The following is a 19,672-nucleotide window of genomic DNA, read 5'->3' on the forward strand; positions in this document are numbered from 1 at the left end:
TAATTTCTGGACTATAAGCCGCGCTAGCTAAATTTGGGGAATACTCGAATTTGCTACACATATAAGCTGCACTTGACTGTAAGCCGCAGGTCTTTTACCGCACTGGTATATAAGGGTTCCTGCTACTTTATTTTCCATAATGAGGGCACAAATTGTCTCGCTCTCGTTCTGTCTCTCCTACTGTATTTGGGCTGACTTGGTTTGTTTTGCTCTGTCTGACGCTCTTGCACTTCCTTTATAGTGATCAGATGGATAAGCTGCACATTTGTATTAGCCACAGGGTCGAATGCAAGTGAAGAAAGTAGCGGTTTATAGTCCAGAAATAACTGTAATTATTTGTTTATGTATTTATGTATTTATTGAGTTATTTAATCCACCTCCATGGTGACACTGCTTGACCTCAAGGCCGGCAGAGGGGACTCACCAATGTGTAAACGTGTGGCTGCGTTGCTTAAAGCCCAAATATGTATTTTTAGTGTGTGTGAAAGCTTAAATTGATGAAGCCATCATCTATGAATTGCACCTGAACGCAGCACAATTATAGTTCAGAAATGCTTCTCCAAATATAAATCGAAGCAGTTTATTCCTCAACTCCTCCGAGGATGGCAGCTGATTTAGCAGTTTTAGCTTTGCACAAGATGCAGGCGCATTACCGCGGCCAGCCATTTTTCCTGAGTTGAGTCTGCGTTGAACAACCACCAAGTGTGCAGGTACTTGAATAATGAGTGAGTGATCCATGTCACAATGACACCAAATTCAAATGTGCTCATTTTTGCTGGCCTTTACCTTTCACAGGTTATTGCATGCAAATGACAAACCGTGTCATAGACTCATTTGGACCTATAAAACAGTGGGGAAAAAATAGATTTTGATGGCATAGGACCTTTAACCGGCCTGTTCAAGTTGAAATTATGTATAAGACATGTATGCAAAAAACAGGACTTAATTGCAGATAGATGGATGGGTTCAGTGTAGAGGCATTGCTCCTCATTGAGAAGAGTCAGATGAGGTGGCTCAGGCATCCTCCTGGACATCTCCCAGGTGAGGTGTTTCAGGTACATCCCACCTGGAGGAAGCACTGGGGATGACCCAGGACACACTGGAGAGCCTGGGAACGCCTACTGGGATTCCCCCGGAGAAGCTAGACAAAGTGGCTGGGAGAGGGAAATCTGGGCTTGTCTGCAAAAGTTGATAAATGGATGTTTTAAACTTTATTTGTCCATCAGTGTTATGATTATAGTTTCACCGATCACATACTGTACATGACTGAACGCATGGAGAATTGTGGGACTATTTGCATATGGAGATTTGTGCTTCATAGCTAGGACGTCTGACATGGGTTCCCCTATGAAGCATGTTGGCGATCCAGGGTCTGCATGGCAATGGCAGATATTAAGTCATTGAAAGCTGGTGTGCCGTTAACATGATTTTGAAGCTGTTAGTTCTGTTTAGACTGGTGATTTGTGACTGCTCGCCTTTTAACCTTTGTTGTGACACACTTCATCTGCACAAAGAGGAGAAATGCAGCCTGTGGATTTAGAAGGGAGAGCAGCTTGTTGCTATGAGATTGTGGTCCCATGACAAACAATGTGCAGTGTTTGTTTTCAGTGCACAGAGTTTCTATTTACCCACAAAACAAACAGGATAAGGTCCTCGAGAAGGGTTAAGGCCATGTTTTAGGGAAGCTTCAGTTTCACTCAGCTTCGGGCACACAAAGGATCATTGCATAGGTTTGCGGTTGTAGTGTCACAAGGGGATTCAAAGTAGCAGAAGAATGCATTTTAAGCGTCCTGTGCCCAGTTAATGTGTGTAACCTTAAACCTTGGTGACACTAAGGCCCAAGGAAATGAAAGTTTACAGTAAAAGATTTTACTGTCATACGATGGTGTTAACACAGTTTTCCATTACATTGTGAATTTTGTGCACCACAAGATTCAGTCAATAGACCGCATTGGTTTATAAGTTGCACAATGCACATGTTACACATGTTGCGCTGCCCCCTCTGATGTGCATGTCTTAGCATAACGCTGGCCATGGGGTAACACAGGTGTTTATGAAAATGTGGGAGGAAGCGGGAGTATCCAGAGAAAACCAACAAACTCAGAACTGTAAGCAGATGTGCGAACCACACGTGCCGTCTTGCAAGATCCAAAGCTTTACAAATACTGTGCTTTTGGCTGTTTGCAGGAGAATTTGTAAGCTTTTTAAGACTCATATCATGTCAAATTTTTCAAGGGATTATAATGCATATAAAAAATAATAATAATAAATGAAGGACATTTTTTAATTCATCAGGATTGATGGTAAATTTAAGACAGAAAAATCACTCTAGTACATGCATTTTATTTTGTAATGCATGTGACTGTTTTGAGCATTTAATATGATGTAATTTCAAAATTCAATATAATTAGTAATTAATGTTTATTTTAAAATATGATATTGAGTATTTTGCAAAAATATTAAATACTGTGATACCTCAATGTACGACTGCACCGACATAAAATGTTTTTTGTTTTTGTGGGTGTATGGGGAGTTGGGGCTGGAACTGATTAAAAGCATTTCCATTCATTTCAGTGGAGGAAGCTGATTTGAGATACAATACAAGGGATTTGAGTCACAATTGTGGTCATAGAATGAATTAAACTCGAAAGTCCATTGTACTCACTAAATTTGGCAACCGGGGGATTTGTCAGCAATTATCATAACTTTTTCAGCTATAACTGTGTCACTTCTGTACAATTAGCAGAGCCACTTATTGAAATTGAACGATTTGATCATCTACTTTCTGGTTCATCTTTATTTTCAGACCTTTTTCTTGGACGCAAGCTTGCAAAGCTGCAGCCTTATTCTGCTTTATAATATTGAACCAAAGGAAATAAAACAATGAATGAAAAATGACATTGTACCACATTGCATTTCAGGCTCATATTAAAAGTATTCATCTGCACACAAAAATACATTTTAGCACACGACAGAAGGAATTGCATTTATTGAGCAAAAGGTGTATTTGTTGTAAACTACTGAGAGTATTGACTGTCGTCATAGATATGATATGGGTGACTTCTCTGTGCGGAAAACCACTGGATGGATCTATGCTACTTTTTTTTTGCAGATATTTTTCATCAGTTTATCTATGAATGAGGATAAGAATGCTGTAGATGTAAGCTAGTAGTCAAGTGGATACTGCCGGTAATAACAATTTGGTTCTTTTTCAACATTGTCTTCAAATGACTATTTTTTTCTTATGTTATTAGAAAAACTGTATATAAAAGCAAATTACTGCATTGTTGTGTAGAGCATCAATAACCTGAAAGCCTCTTTCTAACATGAAGATAGAATACGTGAAGTGATGTCTATTTTATATGACCACTTTGTGCTATTGTATGTATATTAGGGATGGACTGATTATCGGCGCCAATATTCAGCATTTAGACGAATATCGGCAACAGCCATTTTGAAGAATCAAACAGCCGATTATAGATCCATTCTTCAGAGAACTAATTACCGGGTATTTAAATATTCATAGATGCTGCTGACCCTCGTACGAGTGCAACGGTTTCGGTGTACGATTATAGTCTGAGAAAAAAATGCGGTTTTACAGTTTTTACGGTTGTTCTTGTAGACATAAAAAAAAAACACATCAGCATTTTTTGAAAATGTTTATTTTTAACAACAATAAATAGTGTAACTGAAAAAAAAATATATATATATATATATATATATATATATATATATATATATATATATACTTTTTTTTTTTTTTAAGTCGCTGCCTATCAAAACAAATACAGCAGATTAGACGGACTCTGCTCTTAAAATAGGGCCCGGGCACTATGTATAACAAGTGGACGGTATGTACCCTCTTTTTCTTTGATCTTAAAAAAAAAAAAAAAAACTTTTTCTTTCATCTTTCATCAATTTCTTTCATTTCAACCATACGTACAGGTGAAATGTTCGCCCACAGCCTTTAAACTGGCGATATGGGCAGTTTACCGCTACACATGTATGCATTTTGCAGCGAAATGCGTATGCCGTTTCTTGGTCCCGCGGCTTCAAAAGTCTCGGCCTATGGCCTCTCCAGCGGGCGGCCATGGATAAGGGGGCTCACGGGAGCTCCCCGTCCGGCTGCAGCCCGGAGCCCCGGGGTCAGGGAGGCGGCCGGCGGTCGGTCGGTGGCGACAGAGCGGCGGCGGCGGCGCGGCGAGAGATGTACCGGTGGTTCCCGGCGGAGGCGGCAAAGAGGCCCTACCGTCGCGCCCCGCGGGGCCTCGCTCACCGCGGCCGCCCCTTTTCGGCCTTCCTTTTTCCACGTCCACTCGTCCTGGTCCTGGTCCTGGTCCTGGTCCAGGCCACCTTGAAACCCTGAACGCGGCCATCGGGTAAGTAACTCTCCCCAGGCGCTGTTCAACGCTGAGCCCTATGTTGTTGTGCGGCCCGCTAAATGGGTCATGTGGAAACAGAAGAGCTATGAACTATGCTGCATGGTGCATTTTGCGCTGCACATGATGGACTGTGAGCGGAAATAACCGGTGTTGTTGAACGGCTGCGGTTATTTAATCCTGACGTTTAAAAACCACGGTTAATCGTAAAACAGGTTAATTGCTGCACCCCTCGACCCTGGAAACTCTCTGCACCTTCTGTAAAATGTTAATACTTGTGATATTTTGAAAATTTTGAAAACTTTATTTATAGTAGAAAACAATAGGGAGAAGTTTTTATTTAACCTTTCAAGACATCCTACTGCCCCTGGGAGATCCCTGAACTTTTTGTTGGATTTTTAAAACAAAGCTGTCTCTTGACTAAGAATTTTTTCAGTCTCTTTAGAGGCTTAAAGCATTTCCACTCAACAGCCGTGCTAACTCTCTGCTCGCTTACTTTGCAGAGCCGCCCCTCCCCTCACCGATTCCATAATCAAACTGTATAGCCTCTCCCCCTTCGGAGACACACATTGCACCCCTTACATGCCTACGCACACTCATGCACTAGCATGGTGGTACTAAGCGAGGTGCGCTCCTCTGTTGCTCAGTGATGATGGTTTGGTTTCTGGATATAGTATGAGCATTGATTCCAATAACAGAGTTAAATCATTGAACAAAATAACAATTGGAGGCTAAACATTGTTAGTTGATCGTCTCTGTGTGGGTCAAAGTTCTCGTAGCAGCCATAGCCACACTCTGATTGGCTGCTGAAAGGTGAAATTAAAACCATGGTAAACTTTTGACCTCACCAGGAGCAGGCTGAGGAACGCCCATCGCTGTAGCGAGAGCTCCCGCCCATTGCCTTCCTCTGCTCCTCCCTACTCCACCATTCATTTCTAGTTATCCCACCATTTGCTGTGGTTTTTGCTTCTTTGCAGTGCAAAGCACCCCCCGCCACACACCCACACCCTGCCACGCTCCAGCTGTATTTTGCTGTTTCTTTATCCCCAATGAATTTGTGCCTTGCTGCATATAGTCTGCTGAGCGGGAGGGAGGGAAGGAGCAGGAAAAGGCTGAGGGGGAGGGTATAGAGGGGGAGGAGACAGGCGGAGAGGGGGATGGGAGTAGAGACTGAGGGAGCAAAGCAGCAGAGGAAGACATGGGGAGAGAAGGGCAGGAATGTTCTTGAACGTGTGCCATACTCTCTCTCGCACGCACACACACACACACACACACACACACACACACACACACACACACGCTGCTCCTCAGTAAAGAAAATCCGAAGAGGAGCAAATGTATAAATAGACCCTGCAACTGCCGCTTTGACTGTTGAGCAGTGGGGCGGGAAGAGCCCATTCTTTCTGCTGATCGTTTCTCTCATTACACATCAAACACCCTTGATGGGGGTCTGCTTTGTGTATGAGATTCCTTCATCAGCTCTTTGCGTACATGCTCACACTATATGTGCAGTCTATTAAGGAAGTACTTATCAACCTCTTCTTCTCCACATGCACATTTGTCAAGATTTCTGTCATTATTTTCAGATTATAATGCGATGAAGCTAATCCTTTTTGGCTGAGATTAAGCGCCGTGACGAGTGAAGGTCCGGCCGAGCAAGGAAAGGTGCGAGGTGAGGAGACGAGCGCTAGTGGACTGGGATGAAGAGGAAGCAGCAGGAGGTTGTGGAGGAGGCAGTGGGTTAAGAGATGAGGCAGTGGATGTTATTGAGTTAAGCAGACTGAGCTGGTGGGAGGGAGGAAGGGGGCGCTTACAGTGGGGGCCGAGACACCTGCTTGAGTGCATGAGAGCCGAGCAGTGCTGCTCCACTGCCTCCCGCCTCACATCGGGGGCGCCATATGGCCTCAAATGTATGTGGCGTGCTGGGCAAGTTTGGAGGACTCCATTTTTCCTCACCTTCTCTTACTCGGCCAAGTAATTACCTCACCCAGGAAAGAGCCTATTCGATACTCACTCCCATTATGTGAGGGAGGGGGTGTACCCACGCCATCTTCTAAATATAAGGAACTAGTGCTGTCATTATTTTTTAGAATCAATTAATCTATCGATATGTCAAATTTCTCTTCTCCTGAAATTGATGATTTATTATGTTTTGTAGTCTGCGTTTGTGCAAGGTGGTTTTCCAGCAGGAAGTATTTAGTATGTACAGTATATGCATCAAAGAGTGGTGACTGACACCTGGATGTGTGTGGGTAGTGTTGCCATGCAGTTGCCATGCTTGGTTGCCATGTGCTTTTGTCTGTAGGAGTGATGGATAGCAGGCAGGCAGGTAATGTGATTTAGATGTGGTACTAAGAGTGTGTGTGTGTGCGCTCACAGCTGTATCTTTCTTTGTGTGTTCTCTACCTGTGTTTTGCCCTCTTTGTCTCACTTCTTAAACCACCCCCACCACACATCGGCATTTTTTCCCAGACTGTGCATTTTTTGATCTGTTAGTCATTAATATTTTTTTTTTGGGGTGCTCAATTGGTGAATCTGCTCCCTTTGCCACCTTACAAAAGTGTGAAGATGTAAGCGAGGAGCAAAGTCAATATGCCAGAGGAAATTATCCTTTCTCACAAAGACCGCTCTGATAGAGTATTTTGAGACATTGCCCTATTCCCACTCGAATGTTTAACAGATTTTCCACCTTCACTCACTCACGCACATGCCGTACATAAAAAAAAAAGGGGGAAAAAAGCTGTACCTCCACACACCTCAAGTTCATTTTGAATTTTGACATGACAGTAATTACACTAGGAATATATCAACAGCAGTATGACGTATCAGTGCTTGTTAAAATGATTCAATATTGTATGCAATACCTTGACTTTACTTCACTGACATATCCCTTCCGGGCAGGAGCCTTGTCAACTGCGTGTGTGAACTTATAACGGATATGGAGACTGCAAGCGCAAAGTTTTCCGAGCCCCACAAAGCAACAAATTTGCAGTTCTTGTGTTGTGCAGATGAAATTGCGTTGTTAGCATCTCGATGCGATTCTGTGTTGGTTTCATTGTATTGTTTGTTTCTACGTAATTCTTCACCCGTTAGTTATGTAATTATTGCTGCCTTGCTCAGTGCAGTTCAGTGCAGCTGCCATTGTTGTGTACACTAATAATATATATATATATATATATATATATTTTTTTTTTGTACACTAATAATGATGTTTCAGCTGTGTTCAGGTACACTTTTTTTTAATGAAAGTCAATGTGTTTGTTCCTTTCTGCACGGTATTATGAAATGGATTACTGAGGGAATTAACATTTGTATTGGAATGCTTTAGTAGCACACACTATTTGATCACAGTAAGGGATGTACTGGGAACAAAATTTGGCCCGGTAATATTTGGCGAGTTACAAAATAATGAAATACTCTGTTAGTATATACTGTATTAATTCAAGGAACCGTTCATTTTGTTATGTATATTGTAATGTTCAATAACAACATATTAAAACGTGTCCCAGACACTTTAAAACATTTTCATTCCTGTAGACAAAATTCAGAATAGAATTAAGAATGACCCCTAAATTTCGATTCAATTCTTGAATTTGAATGGAGGTGGCAAATAGGAAGCAGAATTGCAATTCAAATTGAAAATGCAATATAATTTTATGATGCAAAATTAAAATGTATTTAACAATGAATATTTATCTTACTGTATTGTAAAGTATAGCAATTGTTTTTAATTAACATTAAAAGACTACTCAAACAGATGATTCAAAAAAGTAAAACCTCTGAAATGGTTTGATATGTTGGTCGAACAGTACTTCATTTCCAAGAACACCTTGCCTTACCCAAGTCTTTAAAATGGCTGCCCAAACATTTTTGGACATTTTGATTGTAGCACACCTGTGAAATACTGTACACCGTCTCATTCCTACTGATATGTGATGAGAATGAGTTTCTCTGAATTGCATTGAATTCAATTCCACTAGTGTTGTTCCGATACCGATACTGCTATCGGCAGAGGCCCCGAAACTGCATTAAAACAGTGGTATCGGTGAGTACTAAAAAGTAACATGCCGATACCATTAATTCTGACGCTAATATAGGACTTTGGATGCAGCATCTTGTGTCTTGCTCTTGCACGACATTCACTGCATGCCGAGCTAAGATATCCTATTGGCCCTTGAATGCTCTGAACCAATGACAGGACAGCTTTTTTATGTTGAGAAAAAAAAACTTAGGAATCGATATGGTATCGGCCTATACTGCAAAGCTGGGTATCTGAATCGGTATCGGGGCCCAATAAACGGTAAATTCCACTCCCTGCAATTCAAATTCATCCATTGAATTCTGAAATTCAGAGTTTTGCACAGCCCTGATCTGCTGACTATCTTGGAATGCTCAAATGGAAGTACTTGTACTTGTTTTGAAAAAGAGATTGTATTGGTGCAATCCTGAATGATACCATTTTCAGAATGATAGAATGGGGAAAAAAACATACATATGTACATTTGTCTATATTAAAAATTTGCATTTTTGTTATACATCAGGGTAAATAGTGTGTGGTCTTATGTAGCCCCCTGGTAGTGCTGCTGAAAAATTGTGACCATTACTCAAGATAAAGGGGAGTGGCGTATTGATTGACCTGTTATACTAATTAAAGCGGAAATTACCCACAACTTCCTTTTGCCTCTGCTGCTTGCTTTTAGTTAAAATTAGGCTGGCATTGTTTTTCCTCATTTGAATTTATATGAAAGGCTGTACCTGCTCCAATTTAGGAAATATTCTTGTTGTCTTGTCTTTTACTGTGTTGGAGGAGGGAGACAGTGAAAACAAGCAGGACAGTGGCTCTCGAGGAGGAGCATTCCCTACCCCTTCCCGAGGTGCATCTCTTAACCCATTAAGGCCTAAAGTGCCTGCCAAAACATGCCTCTAAAACCTATGGGTGACTTTAAAATCACCACCGAAAAGGAAGTTTTCCTAGAAATTCAACAATATTGTCAATGCCTACTTAATAATGCATATCTCAGCCCTGGGAGCAGATGGAACCATAATTCCCAAAACATTTGTCATCTTACAACCTGTGGCTTTCACACAAACCTAAGTTTATTATTATAAACATTCAATATATATATATATTTTTTAAAAATCAACAATTAACTGTCGCATCTGCGGGTATATTTACCTTCAAGACTGGAGTGCAGTTGTGATAACCTCGGGGGATCGAGTGGTAATATTTCGTCGTCCATTCCGTTTCAAAGCCGTCGAAATTTTCAACATCCTCATTGTCTAACATATGTCTTAACTCTTAACAAATATGTCACTGTCGACTAGTACCTCTAGTTTGAAGTCCTCAGGACGCCGTCTATCACCGTCATTTATTTCTAGTGCTGTCAAAGTTAAACCGTTAACTGATTAATTAATTCATCACAAACAATTATCGCATTAATCATGAATTAACGCAGATTAATCGCACTATTAATTTTGGCCATAGATTATCCTTTAACGTGACAGCGGATGGCTACGTTTAAGGTCACAGGTTGTTTGAGCAACAAACCTCATTACATGCATTTAAGTAAAGCATTTAATAAATGTTTGCGTATCACATTTAGAATATTTATGTCAAAATATTGGGATAATTTTTTTCCATTTTAAATCATGCAATAAACTAACTGATTAGAAAAAGAGGAGGATGAGCGTGTGTAGTGGATCAAAAAATGTTGAAGACTTCCTCATAACATTAAATGTCAAAAGAATTAACACATAAACGGTGCTCTTAAAATTTGGCAGGGAAAGAATGTTGCTAAAAAAAGCCTTTTTCATTAAGCGATTAATCATGTTTAATCAAAATTCTAAGATGTGATGAATCTGATTAAAAGAATAATAATCGTTTGACAGCTCTAATTATTTCATAACTCCCGCAAATCTGCATCAGCCGTGAATGCTCAAATAAAATTCCAGGAAATTCTGCGAGGCTCACGTCACTCTTCACATGTATTATCTGATGCATTTCATCGGCTAAGAGACAGTGAATTTGTCAAAACAAAACAAAATGATGTATCCGCTTCCCCGGCTTTAAAAGGTAGAAGAACCCTACAGCGCTCCCGGATCTAGTGGTAGAAACACGTTAGTGCGCTGTGGACAAAATAGGTTAAAGGGATTAGATCGCAGTATTTTAAGCCCTTCCACAGTTAACTATAGGCATATAATGATTCAATCGTACCTTTGACACCATGGCGATGTAATTTAGAATGAAATATTAGGTGTTTTGCTGGTTAGTTTTCTAATGCGGAAGTAAAACGCCCGGTTCAGTAAAACGCCCGGTTCAGTAAAACCCCGCCTCTAACCGTGTGCTTGCCGCACCCCCGGCGAGCTGGCTGCAGTCTGCTGTTGGGGCTCTGCGTTTGAAAACTGCTTTGAATGGCCACGCAAAGCAAGTCATCAATTCTTCAATAAACATTTGAAACAGAACGGCTCCTTGCCGCAAGAAATCGTGGATGAGGAGGGGAGGAGAGGAAAGAAGGAGGAAAAAAACTTCAAAGCTGGTCGTAACTATTACACCATCCTTCCGTCCAGGTAGATTCAGCAACTTGTAGTTTACACAAATATCAGCCAGAACGTAATTTAAGACGGCCAATTGTCATTTCATTGCACTTTGGCATTACAAATGTGAAGGATAATGGATTGATTTGAATTCATTTGGACAGAATGTTTACTGATAAAAGCTACTTTTATTACTGGGCGTGCGTCTAGTCCACAGAGGCGGTGTGGGGGTGGATCCACTCCTAATGACGTCAAAAAGTGCCAAGAGCTCGTTTTCTCAGGTTGGGAGGGGCTGGTGCTTGGAGAACAGAAAGACCTAGAATTACTCATAGGGGGGCGAATGGGAGAAAACACAACTTTGGTGATGTTTTTGGTGAGGAATTAGCATTTTAACATGGCTAAAAGCTCCAAAAAGTAGATTTTTCACGTTGCTGTTCCTTTAAGGGCAACAATGGATCGCTGTATTCTCAGGTTGCGTCCACAAAGAATGAACTGTGTCCGCTGATAGCGCCATAAATTGCTCTCCATTTCAATCCGCAGTTTGCTACCTCTCAACGTCCTATTCACAAAGGATTCTTTTTTTTTGGGGGGGGGGGGGGGGGTTCAATAAATACGCATTCTGCTTGACAGCGCAATGCATTACCACATCTGCGTGTGCTTTGTGAATTGGACGCACCCCGATTGCTCCATTTTTACACAAACCTGTAGTCCGAGGTCCGGAGTCCTGCAGGTTTTAGATGTTTCCGCCTACCAACGCACCTGATACTGAAGGTCAGGATCGTTATCAGGCATGCTGATGAGCTGATTATATCAATCAGGTGTGCTAGTAGGCGGAAACATCTCAAACCTGCAGGGCTCCGGACCTCGATGACCGGAATTGGTGAACCCTGCTGTAGTGGATTCTGTCATCAGTCTTGCACTTTCTAATGCAGAAGTCTTTTGTTTTGACCTGAAAGAAATGTTGACAATTTGCAAATACAGGGAGATGATCACTTGTACCATTTATGAGAAGTCAACTTGCAATAATATTGTCAGTTTGCTTTGTAAATATATTATCTTGGTCATAAAAGCTGTCACTTGTGCCACTTTTCCACTTGCTGACACGTGTCTGTTATGTACATTCAGTGTCGCTGAAAGGTTCAATGAAACCTTTGGTAGTTTTGATTAAAAAAAAAAAAAACTGTTTCTTTCTCTTCCCCGCTCCACTGGGATAACTCAGTTGAATTATTTTCACAATGTTCTATTCTGCTAGTGCTAAACTTTTTGTGAAGTCTGCGCATGCATTTTGATGTGTTTTTAAGCGTGTGATTTAAGACTTAAAACAATAATTGTTAGGTGCCCCTGGAAATCTTGAGGCCCCAGGCAATTACTTGTGTTTGCCTAATGGTTATGGTCAAACATCTCCTGGGTACGTTGTTACTCACATTATTGATTAATCATATGGTGTGTGTGTGTGTGAGAGAAGCAGATACACTGGTAGAGGCTACTTACTGTATACATTTGTACCACATGCTGTTCTTGGAGGATCTTTTGGCATGGATGCTATTATTCGTAATTGATTATTGCTTTTATTATAAAGTATAGCACTAACTGCAGCGTTCCGCCATTGACATGCAGATTTAAGAGAATGAGCAACTTGACTGCAGTGTTTGTGCTGTCAGGTTGGGCCTCCCGGTGCATGTGTCTTCCGGGGTCAGATGAAGGTGACAGGCGAGGACATGAGTTGAAGAGTTTTTATCTTATCAGGGTTTGTTTCTGCACAGTCTTTACTATACACACAAGAAAGCATCATTTCCTTCAACAGGCGTCCTCACGTGTCGAAATGAGTCGCCCCAGGAAGAGTTGTTGTTGTTGTTGAGAACATGCACTTTGATGCCTGGCAAGTGTGACTGAAATGTGAGATTAAAGTTCAGTGACGGGTTTTAATCACTCCTGTCAGCCCTCGTTTAGTTTACTACTGTGCAGCTTACTTCCTTCAACCTAACAGACAGTATGACTGCCTAGGTTTGTCACATAGTTTAATGTATGCATGCACACAGCCTACATTTGTTTCTGTTCTTTTCACTTTAATATCCAGCTGCAGTTTCATTTTGAAGATCCTCTAATAATGCCTGATACTTTTCCTCTGATGACTCAGAAGTGAACTTGTAGTCTTAAAGTGCTTGAATTGTCGCAGTGAATGATCATGAGTTTGCATTTTTCTTGTTTTCTCATACACAATGACTTTATGATTGTCTCTGCTTTTGACATCTACCCAAGGTAAATGTGTTATTGTATATGGTATACTCACTTGCAGATCTGCTGCATTCCCCAAATGTGTAACCATGCTCTTGATGATGAATTAGCAATAACAAATATTTGCTTTTTTTTTTTTAAAAAAATATTTAAACAAATTTTATTTTTTTCCACAGTTTTGTTATTAAAATACAACACAATCTTCTCAAATTGAGTTGCATGAAAAGAAAATAAATAAACAAGTGACGCTAATGAAGACATTTTCCCCTGAATGTCAACTGTTGTGCCTACGTGTCGGCCATGTTTGTAGGGGCAACTTTCCCATCAAAGGCAATGCATGAACACTGAAAATAAGTCATAAATGTCTCATTTGTCAGCCAATTTCCATCCGTTTACTTTTATGTCACGCCAAAGTGTGTGCTATCATTTTGATATTCTTACCATGTATTATCAAGTAACAGGCCAACACTTTGCCCCTACCATTTTAACGTTGGCATAAACACAGGTGTATCGTTACCTATTACTCATATGTATGGTAATGGGAGGATGGTAAAGCCACTCTTTTTCCCAGAAAGCATTGCATGGTGCAATGCATTGATTTATTGATATTAGGACGTTTGTCATATTTCTGTCTTTGTTTTACAAGTAACTCATTCAATGGGTGTCTTATTTAACCATCACATTTATGGTTGATTTATGATGCACTGCATTTTCTTTTATTTTGTTATGTTTGATCAAACTGTAACTTCAGGTTGTGCGTGAAATAGTTTTGCTTGTAAAAATACAAATTCAGGAATATTAGGAACAATGGAACATTTATTCACTGTAAAGTATGTACTTATCTACTACATGTCATACATAATTAAAAAATCAAAATTTACATAGATACCAAAATAAAAATTGAAAGAGAAAATGATTATCAATAGATGTTATAGTTCAATGCAGTTTATATGTTCACAGGGAGTAGGAAGAAGTAAACATAACTATTTTTGAGATCTTACGCACTATATTTTTAGTAGCAAGGCCACCTCTTCAAGCAATACATTTATATTCCCATTACCATTACCCTGGCAATATTAACAATAGAATGAGAAAGCTAATACACCTCGCAAGAACTTACTTCATTTGTAGAGGCCAACACACCAATGAGAGAGTTTGGCTCGTCGCTCTTCCTCAAAAAGTAAGTAAAATACAAAGTGAAATACATTCCGTAAAAAACTATTTTGGGGTCCATAGCTCAAGAATAAAAGGGGACAGCAGCCTACGAATTTGAATGAAGAAAAATATTAATTGTCCAGCAATGCCACACCACTTCTACCTGGAGCTTCGAAGCTGAATGCCCCAACGGAAACACTTCTTGTCGTTTCTCGTCTCACATTTCCAGCAGTGTATACACTTTTTGGCGTATTACTGCCCTCCTCAGCCTTTATACTCCAATTACAACTTGAAGTAAGAGGGAGAAAAAAAATACTTACCCCACGATAAAACCTCAACTACAGCTCTGAAACGTATAAAAAAAAAAATGCAAATTGCCTTCATAATTACCTAACTGGGATTCATTTTCAGCCCTGGAGCTTCAGAGCTCAGACCGGCTCACATTTTAATGAACATACACAATTTTACAGTTAGTGTATAAATGTAAAATAGATTAGCATTCCCTCCAACAATATTCATATTGCAAATGTAATTTACAATTGAATGCTCTTACAAGGGCTCGATCAGTGTTTATTTGAACGAGTATGTGAACATAAAATGGGCAAAAGGACAAAAAGGGACCAATAAGCTAATGTACATTAAATGGGATACAACATTTTACACTTAACAAGACACACTTACTGAATGCAGTTAAACCAGCAAGATTAAAGCAACCAGCACAATTCGGATTTTGAACACTTCACAGGAAAGAATTGTGTTCAAAGTCAGAGGTACCACTGTTCATTGTTTTGTTTCTATTCGTGGATAAAAGATTTGCTACTTTTGGTATTAGGTTATTGTATCTTGGTGACACCCTTAGTAACAAAGGCACTTAGTAACAAAGGCAGGCTGTTAGTGCTATATAATAATATATTATTATATATTAGAAGCCTGCAGCCCAAAATAAATAGTGCCCTCTGGTGGCCCACCAGGAATTGTCCTGCCATTCCAGATGGCCCATAATTTAGGCCAAAAAACGATTCAAGAGAAGAGAATACCGCAAACACGGAACACGTGCGTTGTAGAAGAGCGGTGCAGTGTGGGCGTTAACGAAAGTGTGCGCCAAAGCAGCCTTCGCTGAAGTTCGCTCGAGGACCATCTCCATGGAAACGAAGGCCAGATTTGAAGGTTCGATTTAAAGGCCATGTGAATTTGGACACCCCGTGCGGTCGAGTCGCGCCGGAAGTGACGTCATGTGGCCGACAAACCAGCCTCCGAAAGACCCAGTCTGTCAATTTGGACACAGCCTGTGCCATTTTAGCCTCAGGTGCTACCTTATTGCTAGTCATGTTTATTCTTTACCTTGATTGTCCAGATTTTTTTGTTGTTGTTGTTGTTGAAACTACACTCATTTTCTCAATCTCAGTGCTTGTCGTGTCTAGCAGAGTTTAACACTTTAGTATCAAACGTGCCATAAAAAAACTTTTATTGGGTTCACATTCGGAGTCCAATCTTCGATAAGAACTGGTAAAAGTGACATTACTAATTTGGTTTCCTTTACCTTCTTGGAAACAGTGACTCATGCAAGCACCTATTTCCTGTTTTGAATATGCAAATGTAGGTGATGTCGGCCCACAGCAGGCACACTGACTGCCTGGATGAGATTCACAGTTCAACAAGTCTTTCCCGCTACTCTTTCTCCTCGACCCTCATCTTCCACTCGGAAGTGTGAGATTGGGCGCAGCAGGTTGTGTACTGTGATCGCAGTAATTGGTCTCTAAAGTAGGAAACTTCTCACTCAAGTTGGAAGTGCTTTGTTTCTAATGAGAGGTCCTAAGTGTGACAATATTAATGGCAGAAGACAATATTTTAATTCTGTTGTTGGCCCCTCTTTGGTCCCCCTTTGTCTGCAGAGGCAAGCTTGGATGTCGAGTCTTTTTGTATTGTCTGATTTAAGCGCAGGCAAAGTGCCAAGATGTGGCTCAGTTCCTGTTTTACTCCAGTGTCATTGCTCGATTTGTTGGCGCATACACGGTCTTCCTGAGTACACCCAGATTTTCATAAAATCTACATCTGTGTGGTGTTCTTTTCTATCAGTATATACAGTACCCTAACATCCATAAACTATTGCTTTTGTCATGCTCATCACAGATGATGGACACAGAAAAATCAAGTGCTAATACTGAACTATTGAAATGATGTAATTTTGGTTGATTTTAGGATAGAAATATGTAAAATGGGTGCAAAGTTTTAACGTGAAAAAATCTTAGGCTGAGCAGCATGTGTTAAAATATTCAGTATTGATTACAGTTCTATGCAGGCATAACATCATGTATGCATCATATGAAAATACCATCTACAATTGTGTATATCATTTGTTGAATTGTAGCTTCTCTTTAATTAAGCAATGAGCTTTATGTCGGTGTACAGTGTACTCACTGCAATATAACCATCCATGCATGTTGTCACGGGTCGGAAGTTCCACCAATGTACAGTACATTCGCCTTATCACAGATTTCAAGAAGCAGCCGCATTTTTATGAATGAATGCGAAAGTAGGTCCCATGTTGACAATTTAAACTTTAAACGTACTAAACAGTCAGAATGGCTCCTAAGAAAAGAGAAACTGCTGAAGTGAGTTTTGGGAAGCACTTGTCATAGATGAGCTGAAAGATCTACCCTGTGCTGCTATTCACGTTGTGCAACCATACTGTGTCAATCATGCAAAGCAAAGTAGGCACCGGTACGGTGTCTTGCTGTTGTTCTGGTCTTTATAAGACTGACAAATGAGAGAAATCGTTGGTGACAATGTAAGCGAGGCAATCCAAAAATTCTAAAAATGATTAAAAGAAATTTGTAGTGAATGAATCTTTTAAATTACAATGTTACTTCTCACTCTATAAAAAAAACAACTGAATTTGTATACCAAAATGAACCATTGACTTAGTGAAGGAGCAAACATTATTAAAAAAACAAAAACAAAAACACTAATCAGAATTTCCCCGAGTTATTATGGAAGGGAAGAGTCTTTTTCAATGGAACAGTTGAAGTCTCCTCCCCTTTCCCCCTTTTTAGTTAATGAGCAATAGATATTGTGGGTGGGGTTTCCAAGTGTTTTTTTTTGGTGTTGTTTACCCTTGTTTTTATATTGAATTATATTATTTTTAACTACACACTGGTTGCAAAAAAAATGGTGGGACGGATTAATTGCATTTGCATTCATTTCAATGGGAAACATTGCCTTGATGTATTTAACTTCAGCTTTCACTATATATATTTTTTTGCATGAGGCCTGTGTTTAAAATCTCAGCTAGGACACTCGTGGCAAATGTACATATTTTTCATTGAATGGTTCTTATTGTCCTGCGGTTGACTGACGACCTGTCCGGGCCATGGTGTACCCCACCTCTCGCTCAAAGATGAAATAGGCACCAGCTCCCCTGTGGCCCTCTTGATGAAAAGCAGAATAGATCATGAATGGATGGATGTACAATATGCAACAGATATATAAGGTTTACGTGTATCACCCTCCCCTTTCTATGCTTATCAGTAATTACAGTCAGAGTATAAGAGATCAATCAGAACCCCCATGATTTAGATCTAGTAGTCCATTAAGAAAAGGAAGCGGAAAAAAACACGTTTTTAAAAAAGGCGGCATCTGTTCTTTTGCCGTGTCACACCCATTTAATCAGCATTTTATTTCTCCTGTTGCTCGTCTTAATTTTCAGAGCATAGCTAAGGGCTGTAAACACTAATTAGGCCACTTCGTCAAGCACCGCAAAATCTACATTCTTAGACAACACAAGGTGATTAAAGATCTAAAGTGAATCATGGAGTTTCACTTATTTCTAACTTTAGTTTGTTGTAGATGTTTCAAGTGAAATATAATCAGGTTTGATTAAGGGATTTGCATGGATTTGAATTTAATAAGAGGATTCAATATAGGATTAAAATTCAATAAAAATCCAGTGCACCCTGTCTTTTGCTCGGCAGCCACGTTTGCAGTGGTAAATGCGAGCGTTGAGCTTGATGACTTTTGCAAAGATGAAAGTTAACTAATAACACATTTCATGTTTTGGTCTTTACACTAGTTAGGCCTCCTTATTACTTTTACTTATTTACACTGCTTGGCACCCATTCGGCCTTGTTTCTGGGATTATTACTCTGCACTGTCCTCTTTGCTGCAGTGGTCTCTTTTCAGTCTCCTCTCCAATAACATTCCTGTTGTTCACAGTTGCTTTTGTTCATTCCAATTCCGAATGATGCTTTTTGTGTGATGTCGTTTTCCGTTTTCTGCAGCACTGTTTCGAAGTGGGAAAATTCTAGGCGGTTGGAGTGGAAGCGGTACTAGACAAGTGGCTTTAATAAATGACAACCGATGGCATTGGATAATAAAGCTTTTGTTATTTGAACAATTCGAGACAGCTCGCCTGTAAAAATAATCAAAGCAATATTTGCTGCAAAGCATAACGTATTATGTAATGTCACATCAAATTGTCTGCCGAGTGAAATCAGCTGTTCTGAACATTTACGTTGTGATTGACGTTCATGCAATTATTGGCTTCTCCATGAACATCCTCAATAAACTGTAAACGGGCTGCATCTTTATTGCATCTTTAAACCGCTTTTACTAGAGGAAGATGCTGTTGTGTAAGGCTTTTATTGCTCAAGTGCTTGGTGAACTGTAAACACATAGCAGCAAGGCTCCTCTAATTGAGGAGCGTACAGACAAACTGACATGCTCATGATACGGGGGGTGGGGGGGTGCAAAGTGAAAAGTGTTACAGCATATTGGCACTGCCTTTTTATACTCCATAGTGCGCAGAACCACATGCTGTTAACACTTACATCCACTCCACTTTTCATGGCTTTTTCAAAGTTAGCACGAGGAGCAGGATTTCCCGCTCATGCATGCTTGAGATGTCGCTCTCCAACTCCATTTATCTCCACTCTCAATTAAAAGGAAACACACCGTCTGAAGGAGGGTCTTTGTTGGTGTGTTAGAGTCCATACATCACTTAAAGTGGAGCATCCGCCTCCCCACTCCTACAAACACACGCGCGCGCGCGCACACACGCACAGCCCCCATCTGCTCCTAATCATGAGTGCAGCCAGCGGTCAGGTCGCTGACGGTCAATGGCACACGAAAGCACACGCACACATGTAAACATACACACACATTTTGGCACATTTTGGTGTGCTTGCCTATATAGACCTTTTCCTAAAATGTAACCACACACGCGCACGCAGCAACAAGATGAACATGAGACATACTGGTGGTGTGTTTTACAGATGACAGGGAGTCATGGAAACGCCCAGCGCTCTCCATGGTTACACACTCGATTCCCCCACGGGATCTCTCCCGTGATTGTTGAGACGGTGCACTTAAGC

General features: G+C 40.4%; 1 protein-coding gene across 3 annotated transcripts in view; it reads left to right on the plus strand.

Moving 5' to 3' along the window:
• LOC144037254 (nuclear receptor coactivator 3-like) overlaps nt 1-19,672 on the plus strand; it is a 70,431-nt gene that overhangs the window by 20,924 nt on the left and 29,835 nt on the right. The window lies entirely within an intron of this gene.

This window comes from Vanacampus margaritifer, chromosome 1 (genome assembly GCF_051991255.1).
Source record: "Vanacampus margaritifer isolate UIUO_Vmar chromosome 1, RoL_Vmar_1.0, whole genome shotgun sequence".
NCBI classification, from domain to species: domain Eukaryota; kingdom Metazoa; phylum Chordata; class Actinopteri; order Syngnathiformes; family Syngnathidae; genus Vanacampus; species Vanacampus margaritifer.